We start from the raw sequence: 21476 nt of genomic DNA, 5'->3' as shown, positions 1-21476 counted from the left end.
GGATATGATAGTAACTAATAATCCTGGTAGAATGTCTTTGATTGAAGGGCATTAGATATCTGTGGAGGGAGAATAAGCTACCCATTAAGACTGTTTCTCTAAGCAAATGCTCTAACTTCTTGTTTCATAATTCATGGATTTTAACACTGTAACATTGTTTTTTTAATACAGCGAATAAAATAAAAAGGAAAACACTACACTGAATTATAATTACTTCTGAGGCATCTAAGAAAAAAGCAGTAGTCCATTGTAACATTTTAAAGAATCTGCTGATAACATTAAAATTAAGTAAAAAATCAATACAAAACAGTGTTTTGTGGTTTTGCTTACAAGAAGACTATCTCAAACATCTCTATTTGTAGGACACATCAAGAAATGTCTGTCATGTTTAATGCTCCATTAATTCTGGTATGGCATGACATAACCTGATATAAGTGGAATATGCACTTTTTTCTGTCTACGGTTATATTGAGTAATGCATTTCAGTTACCAGTGACAATCCTACTATAGTTTGCAAGCATTCTGTGCTATGAATAAATGAAACAAGTTAAATTGATGTGAACATGGAGCATTAACATTTATATTGAAAATATGGTTAGATGCATAGATAACTAGATTAACCATCCTTGTGGACCATGTTAAGCTTAGCTAATTTTCCTTGCAAGGAAATCAAACCCTGTACTTTGTGTTTGTCAGGTAAACACTTCAGCCATATGCCAACTCCCCACACACGCACATCATAATTTTTAAAGTTATTACCTTTAAAAAACAATTTCTGCTATCTTTTTCAGTCCCATAAACATCTTGTTCTCAAGCCTGATGACTGCTTATTTCTAGTTCTTTCCAGTTCTCTATCTGACCATAATATATATATATATATATATATATATATATATATATATATATATATATATATATATATATATATATACGCATTTGGTAAGAAAGGAAGAAAAAGCTAGAAAGCACAAACTTTTTTACTTATACTCCAAAGTATGTTAGTCCATAATCATATATTCTTAAAAAAATATTCTTTTCAGGAATGACCTGAGCCAAAAAGCAGTAATAACTATAACAGAAAAGAACATTTGCATGCTAATTAATATTTCTAGTTGTACAGATAGGTAAATGGAAGAAACATTCAGTCATGTGAGTCTGAGGTGCCATTATAGTCATGACACAACATGAAAAGTATTCATAATTACAAATGAAAACATTAACACATTTACATATTAATAAGATATACACGGCATCAATCGCAGTAATGTGTCAAAGTTTCACAGCAGATGCAAACAGAAACAAAGATGAAGTGTTGTGACTAGTAATAACATTTCATAGTAGAAGTAATCCATAATATAAACTTGTTTTGAAAACAATTCTGGAAATATGAAGTCTGTTATAAGCACATGGAAGCAATATAAAAAGGTGAGTGAATGGTGAAGCCATTCAACCAAGACCATTGATATAGTTCTTTAAGCATCATTTAGCAAAGTTTCTTTAGGCATAATTTTTCTTTTAAGCAAATGTCTCAGACTTTTAGAAGAGATTTAGAAGTTCATTTTGTAGTATAAGTAATGGAAATCCCACAGCTAGGGTGTTTGAGATATCATGTTTTTGAATGTTGCAACACCTTCAGGTTCTTATATAGTTTTGTTGATCATTATAAGTAATGTTTGCAAACAATAAAATAAAACATCAAGTATAGCGTTTATTGATTTATAAATAAAGTGCTGAAAGCACAGATTATTCACTCGTACTACTTACAGTCTTGAACCCCATATAGGTGCAGCTGAAGCTATAGTTATGCAACTTGATATATGCATATCCAGATGTGGAATTAACTAATCAAATTTCATAATGTTTCCCAAAATATTATGTGTCCTTCCAGGAAGAAGGAGACACTGTACATTTTTCTGCAAGCTGAAATACAGTATTAGAAAAGAAGTAATACAGAAATAATGTGTTGCTGTATTTCAGGTGACTGAAACACTGAACAGAATCATACAAACAGAACTTGATAAGCTCAGATATAATATTTACCGATGGTGTGGTGTGGTATATTGAAGATTTACCTATGGTTGGTGTAGTTTAATCAGGAGGCGAAGCCCGAGTGATTAAATAAAGCCAACCATGGGTAAATTTCAATATACCACAACCATGGAGTTGGTTATTGCTAGTATACAATGACATTATTTAAGAAAAAAAATACTTACTTTTCTTAAATAATGCCTTTGTGTAATGGCACATAACTGTTCTTCCACTGGTTGTGGTACACTGCTTCCTTGTTCTGATGTACTGAGCATGTGTATGGGACTTGCGTCCCACCCATACCCAGTACATCAGTGCTTGGAAACGAAAGTGACGGAGAAAAGAAAGTCTCCTTTGCTCCATTTTTTTCTTTCTTTTTTTTATTTTTATTTGTTAAAAAAAATGTTTTGAGGACTTTGTGCCAACGGAAAAAAGTCCGGGCGACCGGACCTTTTACCGTTGGTTCATTGTGGGATTTACAATGGGCACACTGGCCAATCAGCATGCGCGTTTTGGAATATTAATGGGGGGGTCATTGTGTAATTAACAATAAAAAGTGCTTCTGAGTATAGAATTTAGCAAAAATGTTCTTTTCAATTTATCACAGAGATAGTGTTAAACATGAAATAAAACTGTGCTTTGTGCAAGATTTGAAAATAAAATGCATTTGAAATAGTAAGATTGCCAGTCACTAACAAGCAACTACAAAACATCAATGCAATTGGTAGCAGTTTTGGATAGTTTCTTAACACATTCACTAGCCTCACAATGTATTTCCTAACAGAGAGAGAGAGAAAAGAAAGCAAAATCTAGCAGTTTTAAGCAATGCATAAAAATCCCCAGAAATAGAGTCTTTGAAAGAGTGTTGTCATAACTAAGTAGCACACATCTTCAGTGCTCTTGTCATTTCCACATTATAAAGCTTATAGGTAGCCAGAGACATAAAGCTTCTTGCAGCCTCATATCATGACATCTTTGATGACAATTACACTCAACTCCTAACTGATAATAGGGTGTTTTGAAGCTTCATAGGTTCATAGGTTAGTACGAGGCTAACTGCCCTTGTGGGCCATTGTAAGCCTGGCCAAGTATCCTATGAGAAAAATCAAACCCTATACTTTGTGTCTGTAACGTCAACACCTTAACTATTACGCCAACCTCCCATTTCATTTATGAAATATATGTTTGTCCCAGTCCCCTGCAATAAACACGCCACAACAAGTTACATTTAACAACATTTATTAAATTTCCATAAACATAACTTTATTGAAGAACATTTAAATTTATTGATAACAGCATGAACATCCATATAACCATTTATTAGGGCAGTGTAACCTTGCTGACCCTAACCAAATAAGCAGCGTCCTCATCTCTGCTTGCTTATTTGTACTTATCAAGCAGTGTCCCATCACTCACTTTCTTCCCCAGCCCATTGAATTAAACATCCAACACCGGGGGATACTTCTCAACCTGAAAACATCAAAAATCTGGACAAAGGCCTGTGAAAAATAGGTACAAATATGTACACTGATTACAATAAAATATGCATACATATTTAATAACCCCACCCACTCCAATGGAATTGTGGGATACCAACTTTCAAATGCAAACTGAAGAACAGACAACCAATATATGGCCTCAGAGTCCCCCTCTAGCCATTCCAATGTCCCATTACTTGGCTATTTTGCCCCATTTACCATAAACACTATAATGTGCATACTACTTTACTTCTACAATGATTATATGTATTTCATTTAAAACTTTCATTTTACATTTATAGCAGAAACACTAATAGACATCTGCTAAACAAAGCAATACAGTCTCGCAATGAAAATAGATTTAGCATAAGAACTTCTCTGCCCTTGAAACTCACATTCATTGAAACAGCATTGAAACCCACTTTCAAAGAAAATGTATCTGGCCAGTGATGCATAAAGATTAACTTTGTGCTGTTTTCCAATCATAGGCCCCTTGCATACGAAATACACAAGTGTTCTTTGATACACCTTCCTGACTGGATTAAATTATATTCCTTGTATAATACAGTACACTTGTTAGAGCGCTGTTAGAGTGTGTTTTAAATGTATTGTTTTGAACATTTTTTGGAAACTGAATTTTTCCAGTAAGCAATGAAACAGAATGCATGAACCAATAATGACAAAACTGCCCAATTCAGAACATTCCCATCATAAAAAGTCTACTCAAACTTCCACAATCCACCATCAGTAAATATGCACAATGTCTGCAGAACTAAGTCATCTAAATAATTCCACATTAAAGAAATCTGTAACTAATGAAAAGGTTGCTTCTAGCAAACAACTTTATATTTCATTATTTCATCTACAAGTAAAGTGCCTGCTGCCCTTAAAGAATAAATTGCATTTGTTACATTAAAAAATGATAAGCTACTAATATTTCAATAGGGAATGGGTGGTAAACTGACAGGTTCATAGTTACTAGGTATCTCTGCCAAAGGAGGACATTCTCAGCAATGCAGCATCCATCCTCTTTAAAAGTACAAGCCAGGATAGTATCAGCAATCCATCTACATACTGTGGGAGTAGAACCCACAGCCTTCTGAAGCAAAAGTAAGTTTACTACCTGTTGTGCTACAACAATGCAAGAAGACTTTGCATAAACAGTGCTAAACTTCTGTTTGCCTGAAGAACTGTGCAACACAAGAAATGAGGAAAAAGCCAAAATGTATTGAGGGAGGGGGTACAAAGGCCTAAATCCAGGGACACATTTTAAACGTTGCTTGTTTAATCCTAGAAAGTTGCAAGAATAAAATGTTGTGTTGCAATGTGTTTCCTGAGTGATATGAAGACTGAAACTTAAATGGCTATCATTATTTAGTCAATTCAGTTCTCACTGATTTGCCAGAAAACCACAAAGTTTATTTTTATTTAACATTTGTTTACCAGGAAAGTCTGACTTGGAAGGAAGCCAATTTTCAACAGAGGCTCCAGACACATGTCTTTGTATCATGGGAGGAAACCAGAACACCCAGAGGAAACCCACACAAACACAGGGAGGACATGCAGACTCCACACAGAAGACACTTTAGCTGAGAATCAAACCACAGAACCTCTTGCTGTGAGGGAACAACACTACTACTGCACCACTACACACACACACACACACACACACACACACACACACACACACACACACACACACACACACACACACACACACACACACACACACACACATACACACACACACACACTTCAAATCCATTCACCAACTATGCTTGCTCAAATCACTTCAACTAATGTGCAGAAAAGAAAGAACCATTCACATGTAATTCAACTAGTTTGGATAATCCAAAAAAAGAAAGAACCATTTGCGGTAATCAGTAAAATGAAAGAACTCCTTCAAATCGCCAACTGTATGCTTGCTCAACTAGTAATTGAAATGCAGCTCCTAAAATTTACTTGTCCTCCTTACCTGGAGCAGAGCAGCTTCTGGAAAAACAAAATAAAAAAAAAAAGCCGGGAAATTTGGAAATTAATGGGTGCCACTCAGGAATCGTGGCACCCCATTATTTGGACCTAAAAACCTGTAAAAACCGAGACATTCAGTATGGTTGAGAGGTCTGGAGGTAGGACAGAAGAGCGGCACAGCTGTTCCTCTTCTTCGCCAATCAGCCAGACACAGGCTGTTCCCCCCATACACTCCAAAACCTTCAGCAAACCCTCCAAAATAAACCAAAGTGTACATTACACAGGTCCCACCAAAATCATCCAGGTGTACTCCAACCTCTCTGAACCAAACTGGATCCTTATCATCGACATCCCAATGCCCTATCATATAAATACCCAAAGCAGCCAGTTGCCTAGCTAGCCTAACATTAAGAAATCAATGAGCCACCTCCAAAGCCAAAATAACCATAGTACTACCTCTGACTACACAATACACATACCTGGGTATAACCTCTTTAAAATATACAGATCCTCAGTTATCCTAACCACTCACTGTGCCTTCAGAATTATTCCCAAATCATGACCTGCCAAATGTACGACCAGGACTCAAAGGAGCCCAATGCAAACTGAAACAATGCTATCCCAATTGCATTCCATCCAGCCTAACTGTAGCCCCCTTTTGCCTCCCAAGAAATATAAGAATGACCAAAATTAAATTTAATACTAAGCCAATAACTATACCCAATTATCTAATATCAAACAAGAAAACAGTCGATGACCAACAACCCAACCTCTTACTGACTTCAATTAATCTGCCTTTCCTCATTAAATCCCATACCTTTCCAATGCGCAAAGAATGAATGGAAAACCTCTCTGCCCGAAGCAGACACCGAAAAGCTCTCCTAATATATGCAAACTGATTACACGTCATCACCTTGCCCCCTTTTGACCAAAATGACATCTTGAGAACTCCCATCATGAGACCTCAGCAACCTATTAGCCCAACCACCCCCAGACACAACCAATCATTCCTGTCCTTTCTTAGTACTATCTGCCTGCACTTCCCCAACTGGTCCATTTCAGATCTACACAACCAATATGCAAGGAAGGAAAAAAAAACATTGAAACATCCCAACAAACTAATGACCAAAATAAGTTTGACACCCTAAGAACTCCATAATACATCCCTAAAGTAAATGTCACCCATAAAGTATAGTCAAATGAATTTTAATTTACCAATGGTAATCACTGCAACAGAACTTTCAAAATTTGTCATCAATGGTCATCGTCTGTCAGTCTATCAACCCTGCCCCAGTCCTTCAACAGACAGACTACAGTCCAAGATTTAGTAAGGGCACGTAACAATGCCACCTGCACTACTATGCTAATCACAACTAAGTCCACCTTGACTGACTGAACTGCCTTACCTTGTTCTCAAGCCTGAACCAAATATCTCAGAAACATATTTCCCTCCAAAATAACTCCTCAGGCAGCTGCAACACAAATTTAACAAAAACAAGCAATGCCCTACCATACGGCTTTCCGTTTAAAAACTGCCCAGGATTCCTTTACCAAATATCTGATCCTTCAACCCGACCTGATGCACCTTCTCTAGGAACATCATCAGCTCATACCACTGCTATAATGTCCTAATGAAAATGAACCCTTTTTCCCTGCAATTTCTCCTGTTAGACCTTCGATGCCAGCCAAATTGGAACTAACTCCAAAGAGTCAACATCCCTCCTCCAATCGTTCTTCAACCTTGTCATCCAGTGAGCCACAAACCATTCTCCCAAAAATATGCCACCATCCCAATACTTCCTGCTGCATCTGTGAACAATTGCAAATCCCCTTTAACAACTAAATACACCTGCCAAAAAGCCATAGCATTAAACTGCTCCACAAAGACAACCACAATGCTAAGTCAGCACACACCAACTTAATAACCACCACTCAATGATGTTTGCATTCCCCTCTGTTCAGCAAAAATCCATGAACATACAAAAAGAATGAATCAGGTGAACTGCCCAGTATGCAAACTTCAGGAGCCAGAAGAGCTCCATGACATCCTAATCCGCACCTTGTACTTGAATTTCCCTACCAAGTCTTTCCTTTCAACCATATTACCTTTGCATCTAGTAAACAAACAAACAATGGCCCACATCCACTAACAGTCCCAGAAGACAATGCCTTTATTTGAGTCTTCTAACTCCTGCCTAGCCAATAGAAAAATAACATACACAAACCTTCCAATGATCTGTCTAACCCTTCACCTACTCTTAAGAAATCACCCAGATAATGTACCACCTTCTGGTAGCCCACCCACTGCCAGGACTCTCATGGAGAGCAATGCTAAACCTCTCAAAATAGGGCAGGCCACCAAGCTTCTCATTGGCATAGATGTGCATAAGTAAAACTTTAACCCAACTACCTTGCTCAACAATGTCCATTCTTCTTCTCAAACCAATAATAAATGAAAAATGGAGTCAGTATCTACCTTCATTAACCATGAGTCCGTAAACTCCCATATAACCTGCTCTACATCAGCCAAAGGAGTATAACTGATTAATGTCATCTCCTGAAATAAAATCAATAACAGAATTCTCCTTAGGATAAAACCAGTGGTGAATCAAATAAAAATTCCCCACCACTTTCCTAGGAACCAGTCCCACTGAAAAAATGCTTACCCACACACTTCAAACAGGTGTGCAAAACCTGCACACCACCCATGATCAACACCCCCCATTAAAGGACAGCATACACCATTCCTGACCCCCACTAACTTAATCCCTTTGCTAACAGCTCCCAGGCTATGTACCATAGTGGCTAGCTAAATGTCAGGATGTCTCACATACTCACACTGATGCACTGCCTTCCACTTCCAAAACCTCTGATCATATCACAATCAAGCATTCCCTGCCCATAAATGCTGTACCTCACAGATCATGAAAATTAAGCCAAAGGTGATATCCTTCTCCAGCTGAACTGCCATGTAATAAATGAAACCTAACACCCAGTTGTCCCAAATGCTTACCACGGTCTACCTATGCTCCTCTGCCCTGAGGCTGCTAAAGCTGCCTGAGGTCTTTACTGTTAATGGTTTCCAATTCCATTGGACATTGAACCCCATCCACATCAATAATTCAAAATATTAACATAGTCTCCCTTCCAGATCTTTCCCTTAACTAAGAGCAGTATGTGAGGGTGTCAGAAGATCCCCCCTTGCCCCAGGGGCTGCTTAGCTAACTAATTACCCAGACGGATCCCAAAGAATGACATAACCTCATGCAGCAGTGACTTCACCTCACCTGTGGACGACTCTAACTCCCCATAAACAAAGGTAAGCCCTCCACATCACCAAAATCCTCCTTGTATAACTGTCCCCCTTTATTAAGCAGGGTTCCCCTCTGTCATTCTTCATCCATGCCACTTGCTTTACTCTGCCCCTGACATACCTCATCCTCACTTGTCCCCACATTAATCCCAAACTGCACCAACTCTAACATGCCTAAATGAGCAACTAATAGTGTTTCATTACCTGTGACCTCATTGCATGCTGCTGTAATGGCTGGAACATCCACTGCAGCAGCATCCATCGCCTGTCGAGTCAACTTCCCTTGGACCCCCAGCTGATGCAAAAGCTGTGCTTCCACACCATCTTCAAAAGAATAGACAACTGTAAGTCCTCTAAAAAGGCATCTCTTTCATCTCACACTCTGGCTGTACCCTAGCCTGAAGGCTGGACCTGCGACAAACAATTACCTCCTCCAACCGAAGCAACAACCCATAATTAGCTCTTCAGAAATTATTCCTCAATCTTATTTTTATATCTCCCTAACCCCCTTTTCCTACCTGTGAACTATACGATTTGCAGAGAGGCCAGATCTTGTCTCAGACACTCATATTTATTGTAACCACCTCCACCATTCCTGTTTTTTTGTCCCAACCCATACCATAAAAAAACTACTCAGTAAGCTCAAGCCCACCAGCCTAGCTGCTGACAACTTCCCATCAGAATTTCGCAAAGTTGCCTCTGAAGTTGTAGCCTACCACATTTCTATCCTCATCAACCACTCTATCTCTGAGAACCATGTCCCACTATTCTGGAAAGTCTCCTATATCACCCCACTGCATAAAGGTGGCAACTCTACCGATCTTACTACTAACAGGCCCATTGCCATTCTTTCACCCCTCTCCAAAATACTAGAAAAATGTATTCACTCCCAGCTTCTAAACTACCTTCTCCAACAACATCCTATCAAACACACAACATTGCCCCCTCCACAGCACCACAACCGCCTTCCTCGGTTTTACTAACACAATAAATGAATACAGAAATCAGAATAAATATGTCTCACCCATCTTTCTAGATCTCTCAAAGGCATTTGACACAGTTTCACACCAAAGACTGCTGTCAGAACTGGCCACATTACATCTCAGTCATTCTTCCCTAGCTTGGTTCCACAGCTATCTAACCAGATGCCAGCAGGCTGTTAGATGGCAACAGGAGCTATCATCTTTGCTCCCTGTTAACATAGGAGTTCCACAAGACTCCATATTAGGCCCCCTACTTTTATCATCTTCACAAATCAACTCCATAAATTCACATCTCTCGCCTCTGTCATCCAATATGCAGATGACTCTACCCTGATATGCTCCACCCCTCTCTGACACAACTACAGGCTATAACACAACAATCCTTCCTAGAAGTAAAATCCTGGCTAACACTAACCTCATACTGAACCCAAACAAGACCAAACTCATGCTCTTTCTCCCCACCAAAACACCCAATCCCTCAGCCACTTTTCAAATCCACTCCTCCAACAACACAATCATAAACACCAGCTCACATACCAAATTACTAGGTGTCACAATTGATAGCAAATTAGAATTTGACCTACACCTCTCCCAAACCATTAAAAAAACACACACATCAAACTAGTCTCTCTTTACCGAATTAATCCTTTCCTAACTAGCTATTCTAGACTAAGCATCGCCAGGACTCATCTCTTATCTACTGTTCTCTATGCTTCTCCCATCTTTACAAACATTAACAAAACTGACCTTACCAAACTAGAATCAGCCTACAATAAAATAGACAAGTTTGCCACTAGCTTCCCATATAGGTCCCACCACTGCTGTGCCCTACAACAAATAAATTGGCTAGAATTCCCACAACAACTAACCTATACCCAACTTATCTTTACTCACCAACTACAAAACTGATCTTACCAAACTAGAATCAGCCTACAATAAAATAGACAAATTTGCCACTAGCTCCCCATATAGGTCCCACCACTGCTCTGTCCTACAACAAATATATAGGCATATACCACCTATTACTCTAGAGGCTCTCCAAAGCCACAAGAGCAGTATCTGAAACTTACCCCACCTCCAGCCTCTCAGAGCAAGAAATCCAGACAAAGACATAAATAATGGTAGGACAAAGACCCAAAGTTAAGAACAATCTCGAAATACACCCCCCCCCCCGCAAACCTAGAAAGCTGATAAAACAACAGGTCTTACATTAGCATGGATTTTCTGAAGGGTCTGAACCCTGAACAAATGCCTGTCATTATTTCCCAACTTTAATCTATAATGATCTACCAATGATTCGCCAGAAAACCACAACTTTATGAAAAACGGATGAGAATATGATGCAAAAATCAGGGCATTCTGTGAAAATCTGTACAGATGAGATGTATGACTGCATATGAAACGGCTCAGAAAGTTTGGCACACACACCTGTCTTACTAAAGTTTAAACCTCACAATTGTAATACTGAACTATGGTCCTTCGCCCTTTTTTTATTCTTTGTGTTCTTTTTTTTAATCAATTGCTGCCTATCTGCCATCCCACTAATAAAAAGTGGGTAACAGTCCATACACAACAGTTAAGAACTCACAGCACACGCGCAGCAAGCAACTGTTCTTCATGGGCACCTTGCAGCTTACAACCCAAGCAAACAATTTCATTTTTACCAATGTTGCGGGCTATAGTCACATAGTGTGACATTGTGAATATAAAACCTCCCCTTAACCGGCCACACTATCCCGCATAGCTCTCAACTTCTTAAAGCAGGAATCCAGACAAAGCAATAACTAAAAGCAAGACAAGGACCAAAAATATGTGTAATTTTTAAATACTGTCCTTACAAAAGTAAAATGTAGCTGAACTAACAGGTCTTGCATTAGTATGAATTTCCGGAAGGATCTGTAGTCTGAAACTCAAATGTCTGTCATTGTTATAACTACAGTCAAATGCTTTGCCACTAATTCACCAGAAAACCACAATTTTATAAAAACAGACCAACCTATTTGGCATAAATCCAAACATTCCGTGCAACTCCACATCAGTAAGAGTTATGCCACCTTGAATGCAACAGATATTGCTGCACCATGTATGCCCTGGGAGCACCTGTTAACTAGATAACTCAAAGCCTGCAAAAAGCCACTCCAGGCTCTGCTGGAACCACACCAGTACAGAAAATGCCACAGTATTTACAAGAACACTTAATGCTAAAAAAACATTTGCTAACAAACAATACCCACCTCTTCAACATACACAATTATTAATCCAAGGCCTATCTGATCACTAGAGTACCTACAGGTCATCTTGGATGTAAGCCTGCACTATAGCAAGCTCAGTCCAAAATCTGATCCCTTACCCAGTTACACTCACACAAAACCAGTGAAGCCCCACCATGCACTTACCTCATTTCCTCCCAATCCTCCTACTTTCCAATTTAACAATTTCATCCCCACCACTAACTATCTTCCACTACCATCATGACTCCGATTACTCTTATTTCCTGGCCATCCCCGAAGATGTCCCTGGACAAATTGGTTTGCTCCCAAACCACATTTATAATATTTAAGTATCCAACCACAAAACATAAAGAGGTATTTAAAGCCATCATTTTGTTACTTCAATCACACTATCTTCACTATTCAATTCAGCATGAAAATAGAAGATAATTTGACAGTAATTCTTGTATTAAAAACCCAGTTGCTGAAGCATAGAACAAGAAAGTACTTACAGAGTTGACTTTATCTAATTCACTAAGGGATTTAAGTACAAAAACCAAGATAAGTACATCAAATATAGCCTGGTATAGTGCAGCAGAAACAAAATAAAATAACATCCTGAGTGCACTAGTAAATTGTTTACTATTTAAATCTTCACCAGTGTGAATAGATCATCTGCTTCAGAGGGTGACATTGTACCCAGATACTCGTCCCCATATTTATAGCATTATTCCAGGGAAAATCATAAATAAAGGTGTAAGCCTAGATAATTATATGCCTTTAAAGAATTAAATATTTTTAATTGTGAAATCATTAAATGTCACTCTTTTTGTTTAAGGTTAAATATGCACTTTGGCTAAAATAAATAAAATAAGCACCTTAAAACCCACAAAAACAATAACTGTAAACTATCTACAGCCTGATTTAAAACAATGCTGAAAGCAAAGTGACTAAAATATTTCTTTACCAATACTTGTAAACATTTTAATGCTTTTTGATAGGAAGACCAAAACAATCAGGTCCAGGAGCCCGGAGTAAAAATAAAATTGTTTTAATATGAAGCGCTTTTTGTTGCTGACCATACAGCAACTTCTTCAGATAAAAGTAAACTAACAATGTCATCCTTAAATAGTAAAAACATCACATATTAAAGTATGTCACATGTTTAGATACAGCATATCAGACCAAGGCAGTGTAGCACAAATACAAAACACATTAACTGTGAGTTGTGACTTGTAAAAGTATGTACAAAATCAAATATTTGTTAGATTAACTATAAGTTACACTTGTGTAAGTTTAAAAAATAAAGAAATAAAACGCAATGCCATTTTTTTAAACTCTTTAACAAGGAGTATTATCTCCAGAAGAGAGGTGTGGTGATGGGTTTGCCATGTGGAGCCAGTTTAGCCAACTTAGTAATGGCATACTGGGAAAAAGAGTTTATTTTCAATAATTCCCACCACATGGCGAACCTTATCTTCTACACACACTTTTTGGATGACATATTCATAGTTTTTAGAGGTGATAGAACTCGGGCTGACATGTTTGTTAACTATTTGAACAACACAACAGAATTTGTGACATACTTTAATATGTGATGTTTTTACTATTTAAGGATGACATTGTTAGTTTACTCTTATCTGAAGAAGTTGCTGTATGGTCAGCGACAAAAAGCGCTTCATATTAAAACAACTTTATTTTTACTCCGGGCTCCTGGACCTGTTTGTTTTGATCTTTCTAGTTTCATACACTTTCAGCAAGCTTTTTGACAGGAAAGAGGGTCTATATCAAGTAAAATATTTCAAGTGACATTTCACAAAGAAATGTTTAAGACAGTGTATGAATTCAGTCTCTGGAGAGTCAACAGAATGTTTAGTTCTATTAGCTCTAAAAAAGAGTGTCACTAGATAGTTCATTTGGTTTCTGATTTTTGTATAGTCAGTGCTTTCTGATGGACGGTATTTTACATTTCAGATTTATGTCTTGCGAGAAGTCTGCAGGGACTATGATTTTGTGACTGTTCCAGGAAAAATTGTGTTTATTTTTATATAACCAGAATACAGTGGCTACATCCTGACAACTTCAAAAATGTTGTGCTCATGGAAATTTTACATTTTCATGCAAACCAGTTTAGGAAGTTTTTAAACAGTAGGAAGTCATACTACCTTATGTGTGCTCTTCAAAATGATGAATTCATTGTTTTCTTGCTAAACAGTATTTTTAAAGTTATCATCCCAGTACATGTTATTTTAGTGTATAAAGAACTCTGTAATGCATCATGTTTAAGAATTATTCCATCGTCTACATGCCTGTAAATGTACAGTTTTTTTCCTGGTTTTTGCTTGCATTTGAATTGCCTTTTATTTGCAGATCTGAAAATTTCATACTGTTCAATGTCTGAAGTTCTGGTTTCTACCATTACTTGTTTTTATTTATTACTTTAAGTATTATTATTCATTTCTTAATCTTACAACAGTCAGGTAATATCATTGTCAAAACATTATGCAGAGGCTTTTATAGTTGACTGATTAGTCAATTTTCTAGGTTATTTTCCTCTTTATTTAATGAAGATGACTCGAGTTTCTCTGCTACTATTCCATTTGCTCAGGCATTGTCTTCTTTTTCCTCTCTGTAACCCAAAATCTTCCCACTGAAAATAAATGCAGGTGATGGAAAGTGCCTCCAAAAGCTACGATTTATATAACTGATCAGTAACAGATTAATTATATGAGAGATGTAGTTTAGTAAGTCGTTCTATGATGGCAAAGCCGAGGAAGCGAAGTTAAGCAAACAAGTCACTACACAATTGCAGCCATCTTGTAAATGTTCTGCATTTGTCACTTCTTTACTTAAATAATAGTATCTGACAATTATGTATTGATTAGATCCTTGTCCTGTCTCCCTTCCATCATTTAGATGTGCTACATATCCATATCCTGAAAACTGACTTGGTCTCAAAGACCTAGCTCAAACAAATACTATCCAAAGGTCTCTACGGTCCTCCAATAAATTTCTTCTAAAGGTGATTAAATCCAACAACAACTATGGTATCCCCTTATACTCCAGTAAAGTGTCTAAAACTGGAACTCAATATTCCAACACATTCTTAACACCACAAATAGTTACAAATTTAAGCTACTTCTGAAAGAGTACTTTACAAATCACTGACTATGCTCATGCAAATTTCTTATATATACCAAAGCCTGTTTCTCCCACTACCTACTGATAATGTAAAACATGTTATTTTCTAAACTGATCACCATGTTAAAAACTATAAATCAATTTTTTTTCATTCTGTCTCTTCCTATTCATGTAGACTATGCTATCATGTGTGTACTTGTTGCTGTGTGTACCTACTATGCCATAGCTGGTGGTATAATTTCTACTCTACTTAGACTTGTTAAAAACTAAAAGCTAAAAATTTCTGTTATTTCTGTATATGCCTATAACATATAAATACTGTGCAGTAATGTATGGTTTTGCTACTATGTACACTCCGAAACTGTACAGTTTTTAATTCCAACATTTGTCTTACCCATTCATTATTGAATCATGTATGTATTTATTTAACTGTATGCTATCAATATATTTTATCTGGGGAGCTTTTTCTCCCTGGGTCTGCACTGAAAATGGGCACCAGGCCCAGTTGGACATAACCCGGTAAACAAATGTAAAATAAATAAATAAATAGTTATCCTCATTCTTTCTTTATAAATAAGATATAGTTGTCAAAAGCATAAACACTTCAAAAATTGTCCAGATTATATTTTCTTTAGTACTTTTGGATGAACTTGTGTTTTATTTATTTGTTTGTTCATTCATTGTTATTTGTTACCTTGGTAAGTGAAACAGACTTGTGACCCTTTTCAACCCGGAGATACAAATAAAAACTGAAGTTGTTATAGGTTCATAGGTAGGTACTAGGCTATCTGCCCAAGGGCATTTATAAGCCTAGCCAGAGTGTGTTGGCTTCGCCACCCCATTGATTAATTAACTGATCCTCTGTCAAGCAGAGTCAATGAAGTGATCCCAGGGGTGTATTTTCTGTTACCCATCCTCTTGTCAATGTTTCTCTTGAAGAGTGTTAGTGAAGGGCTCTGCTTGATGTAATTTGGAATTTTGTTCCAAAGCATGGGGAGTCTCTGTGACAAGAATCTATCCCCCCAGCATGTTCTGTTTATTGTTGTGGCGAGCATGTGGCTCACAGTGACTTGGATTTCTTTAGGTGGAGCATGTCCACCAATTCTGAGTTGGACATGGCTTTGTAAGTCAGGCAAAGATCACCTCTGAGTAAGCGATATGCCACTGAGTACAGCTGGAGTTTTTCAGTTGGGCTGCATAGGACATATGTTTGAGTCCAGTAATTCTCTTGGTGAGGTAATTTTGTGGCCTTTCCAGCTGTTGGAAGTGTCTTGTGAGGTACATCCCAAATGGGGCATTGTACTCTATGATGTGTCTAATGAGTGATGAGTACAGGGGCACTATATCCTCTTTATTTCTAGATGCAAGCCCTTTAGTAATTAGATGGGCCACATAGAAGGATTTCCTAACTACTTTGGCAATATGATTGTCATAGGAGAGATTACTATCTACCCGGGTCCCCAGATCTCTTATTACCTCTTCTGTATTAAGGGGGCTGCCACCTATGTGGTAATTCATGGGTGTTTTTTTTTTTCCCAAATGGGATGACTCTGCATTTTTTGGCATTTAGCTTGAGGCCATGACTTTGACACCAGGTGTCTGTTTCATTAAGGCCCTTTTGGAGGATGTCCGTGTCAGCCGGAGAGTATATTATGGCTCCCAGTTTGCAGTCATCGGCGAACTTGGTTAGCCATAGTCCTCCTGTGTTTGCATGTACTTCTGAGAAGCATATGCTGAACAGTAGGGGTCCCAGGACCGAGCCTTGAGGGACATCACTTGTGACTGGTTTATAGTCGGACCTGGAGCCCGCTATTCTTACCGTGTGAGTTCTGTCTATAAGCCAGTTGGCAACCCATCTCGTGACATAGGGGTTTATGTTCAGGCTGGTGAGTTTTTCTGTAATACCCGAGTGGGGAATGGTGTTGAAAGCCTTAGTGAGGTCAAGGTAGGCTGTGTGAACCACCTTTCCCTAGTCTATGGCCTTGGTGACTGTCTCGAAGAAGTCAACCAGGTTTAGTAGGCATGATCTGCCCTTAACAAAGCCGAACTGGGTCGGGTCAAGTGTTTGGAGGTTCTCAATGTCTTTGTTAATGAGTTCCATGATGATGCGCTCCATAGCCTTGCAGACCAGGCTAGTCAGGCTTATGGGGAGATAGTTACCAGGGTCAGTTGTGGCCCCTTCTTTGTGGAGAGGAATAACTGTTGCTGTGCACCATTCTATGGCCATGTAGCTTGTGGAGAGGCTGAGGTTAAACAGTGTGTTTAGGTGGGGGGACTTGTTCTGTAGTTCGTGCAAGATGCAGCCTGGGACACCATCTGGTCCCATTGATGCTGTGTTTTTGGATTTGAAAGGGCTGTTTTCATCTGTGCATCTGTGATTTTTGGGACACTATACTTTTCCGGTATTGTTGTGGGCCCTTTCGGAGGTGAGAGGGGGTTGAAGTTTGCACTGAATCTATCTGCCAGGATGTTGGCAATATCAGTAGGTTCAGTATATTTTGTGCTATTTTGCACTGGTTCAGTGCATATCTGTGAGTTGCCACTTAGATTCTTAACAAAGCTAAGGAAGGCTTTGTGGTTATCTTTTGAATCCTTGGCTATAATTCTTTCAAAGTTAGCCTTGGTTGATTTCATGAGGGACCTTAGTTTCTTACTGATACTGATCAGGGATGTCTTTCCTTCTTGGGATTTGCTTTTTTTCTGAACTAGTTTCCTCCTTCTATTGTATAGCCTGTTTATTGCAGGGGTCCACCAAACTGGTTTCCTTCTCTTAGAGGAGTGAGTCTTGGTTTTGTTCAGGATGGCACAATCCATGCATCCTTGTAGGTGCTCATAGAGTGCATTTGTAAAGGTTTCTGCATCTTGGGCAGCATTATCCTTTAGCGTGGGGCTGTAAAACTTACCACCTCTGTCTTAAGTAAGGTGAAGTTTGCTTTAGAAAAGTTTTTACTGTGGATTCCTTAGTTGGGGGTGGTGGTGGGGTGTGGACATCCAGAGTGATTAGTTTATGGTCTGATCTAACCAGTGATGGGTTGACCTCTGGTGTGGAACACCTGTTGCCCATGTTGGTGATGACCAGGTCCAATATGTTTTCACCTCTGGTAGGGAAGTTTACCAGCTGATCCAGGGCATTTGAGTTGATGAATTCCAGGAAGCGCTGGGCCTGGGAATTTGTACTCGAGTAGTTTTCCTATTGAATGGTAGGGTAATGGAAATCGCCCAATATCAGGGTGTTTGGTAGGACCTTCATGTTTTCCAGTGTCTCCAGAAAGGTGGAATGGTGGTCCTGGATCATGGAGGGTGACTTGTAGCAAGCCACAATTTACATTGCAGATTTTCCCGATGTTAGTTGCACATGGATGATCTCAGAGGTATCATGCTGTGCCACTAACCTGGAGGTCTAGGTATCTTTGATGAATATGGATACACCCCCCCTCCTTTTGTGTTTCGGTCCATGTTCTGTGGCCGAAATGTGTGGTATGAGTTGTAGCCCGGTAGTGCTGGGGTACTCTTTGGAGCCTTGAATCAGGTTTCAGTTACTGCACAGATGTCGACGTTCTCCATACTGAGGAGTGCTTCGAGCATGTGCATTTTGAGATTTAAACTCCTAGCGTTGAGTAGCATAACCCTCAGTTTTTTGTTAATTGTGCTGTTTATGGAGGTGGGTTTGACTTTTGAGCCTTGCCTAAAAAAGGCACTATGGGGGCAGCAAGAGCCTTTGCCAGTATTCAAAAGCCTAGGGGGTGACAGGTGCAAGCTGTCTCTTGCAAAGCAATGTGGCTTGTCGAGCATGTTGTCCCAGGCTGACAGACACTGGATCCCCTTTGAATGACACCAGAAGCTTAGCCAATTGTTGAAATTGATCATTTTGTCTTTATACTGAGGTATCATTCTTGGTGAGGGCAGGATACTACTCAGGGTCAGGGTCATACCAGCCTGGGCTGCATGATCAGAGAGCTCTTCCATGTCTCTTTTCATGTAGTCCAGGGAGGTACATCTCAGGTCATTCACACCAACATGAACAATGACAGAGTCATATTTGTACTTGTTCTGGAGTGACCTGAGTGCTTGTGTTATGTGGCAGATTCTGGATCCCGACAGGCAGCTAACAGTAACCTTCTGCTGGTCCAGCCTAGTGAGTGGGACGTCAGTGCACCTGACTATAGAGCCACCTATTACTGGTGTGTTAGGTATGTTATTTTGCCTTAAGGGCTGTGATTGTGTGGCACACTGATTTTGTGTTTTATGTGTTGTCTGGTTTGTGACGGGAAGTGCAGGTTGTTTGGGTGTCTGCTTTGGAGGTCTGTGATGCTTTTGCAGGTTATTATTTAGAGCTTCCAAGTATGATTTTGTGTATTTGTGTATTTTTTGCCAGTGATGTTTTAGTAGGTCTGTGTGTGGCTGGAGGTGTGGTGCAAGTGTTAACCTTCTCCTCTTGACTGTCTGTTCCAGTCTTGGGTGGAGACAGCTTAGCTTCCAGTTTGACTGTATAATTGCATCTCTCGCATATATTAGTGTTTTGTGGTAGGAGGAGAGTGTTGTCTGTGTACATGAGGCAGTTGTAACATTGCCTCAGAATGCCCAGATTCACCAGCTGGACTGGAGAGTGCACCTGAAGTTGCTCTTTGGTCATGCCTGAATAGTAGGGTAAGCTGCTTAGTCGCTTGTTTGGTGAGGGATGAATAATGAGCCTTGCCCTGCTGGGCAGTCAGTGTCAGGGTATATTAGTGCTTGCTATTAGGTCTGAGCTAGTGCTGGGCTGTAAGATGCTTTTTGAGTGCTTAGGTTGAGAGTTAGACTAGTTTCAAGGGAAAAACTGAATAGGAGACTTAGTTGAGCCGGAATAATTTGACCGTAGCTAACCGGCACTGCCCGGTGCGCAAAACCGTTCAAACGCAGTTTTTATAGTAGGGAAATGAAAGAGGTAGAAATTAGCCCAAAATGGCCAATAAACTACTAACTTCTGGGCTGGAACCACTCTTCCAGGGACAGATAAGTTGCTCAAAGCTCCCCTCTCTCATAGGTGAACTTCCTTCTATCCAAGTAAGGTATGGGCAACTCAGAAACTAGTATCACAGCTCTGAATTCAGCACTAGCCTAAAAACTGGACTATACTAGCTTAGAAAGGTGGGAAACAAGGAATTTTTTTTGTTTTTTTGAAAAGGAAAGGCAAAAACAGTAAAAAATACACTTAAAACAGCTTTAAATGACTACAAACGATCAGAAAAGGCTATCACACTTTAGTGTGTAGCCTACAACAGTTAAACAAATTATTTAAACAAAAAACAACTTTTTAAAAGTGCAGGCAGTCAAATAAGTACAATATGTGAAAAAAACAAGCTTTTAAATCACAATAAATGCTAGAAAATCTGCTTTTAGGCGGAAAACAGTTAAGTACAGCAAGAAAGTACAGAAAACTGATGCTTAATCACTCCAAAGTCTGTCTTCTAAGCTAGAAGGCTCGTATCAGTTTAAGGTTTCCTAGTGCTACCCAGTAGGTTATGATCATTCATAACAATTAATAAAAAATGTTTCTTAGTATATACTTTAAACGAAATGTTTCTTTTCAGTTTATCACATATGTAGCGTTGCCATGAAATAAAATTGTAAAAACGATCCAAAAACGAACCAGCACAAGGTAGAATACGGCTATATTATCATCATTTATTAATCCAAAAACATACCGGTTTCGGCTGTATTAAGCCTTCTTCAGTGTAAATAATTACAATAATGAAAAAGTGCTCCATCCTGGTGCAACCTTTATATAGAAAGATGTGTTGATGTTGATATAACAAGATGTCTTAAAGGCATATCCCTAAATTAACCCACATTCAATATGCATATATCAAAAACATGACTAAAGTTATAATACACAATTAGTGCTAAAAACAATATTATATTCATATAGAATGATATATGCAATATTAGAAATGTGATAATATTCATGTAATAATACATAAAGGATACATTCCATGATACATAGGAAATATGCATATTATAATGCATAGAAAAGTAGGCTGACACTTATTCCAATTCATTTAATCCAGGTTTGAAAAGAGCCCCTAACCTGGTAATCCAAGTTGATTCCATATTATTAAGTCTATCGTGCCAGCCTGCTTTAAAGCTTCTATGCATAGAAATCTTGTCAATAATAACAAATTTAAATTGTGAAGTAGGGTGACTGATAGTATGTTTATATAAAGCATTGGACAACCTGCGATTTCTGATGGCACTAAGATGTTCACTAATTCTAAATTTCAAAGGTCTAGATGCCTGACCAACATAAAATGAAGAACAGGTGCATGTCGCTAAATAGATAACCCAATCTGAACTGCAGTTGCCGAAAATGTTG

The sequence above is a fragment of the Protopterus annectens genome, chromosome 8.part1 (genome assembly GCF_019279795.1).
Source record: "Protopterus annectens isolate FY-2018-M chromosome 8.part1, PAN1.0, whole genome shotgun sequence".
Taxonomy (NCBI): Eukaryota; Metazoa; Chordata; order Ceratodontiformes; family Protopteridae; genus Protopterus; species Protopterus annectens.
Note: the sequence above shows the minus strand (reverse complement) of the source record.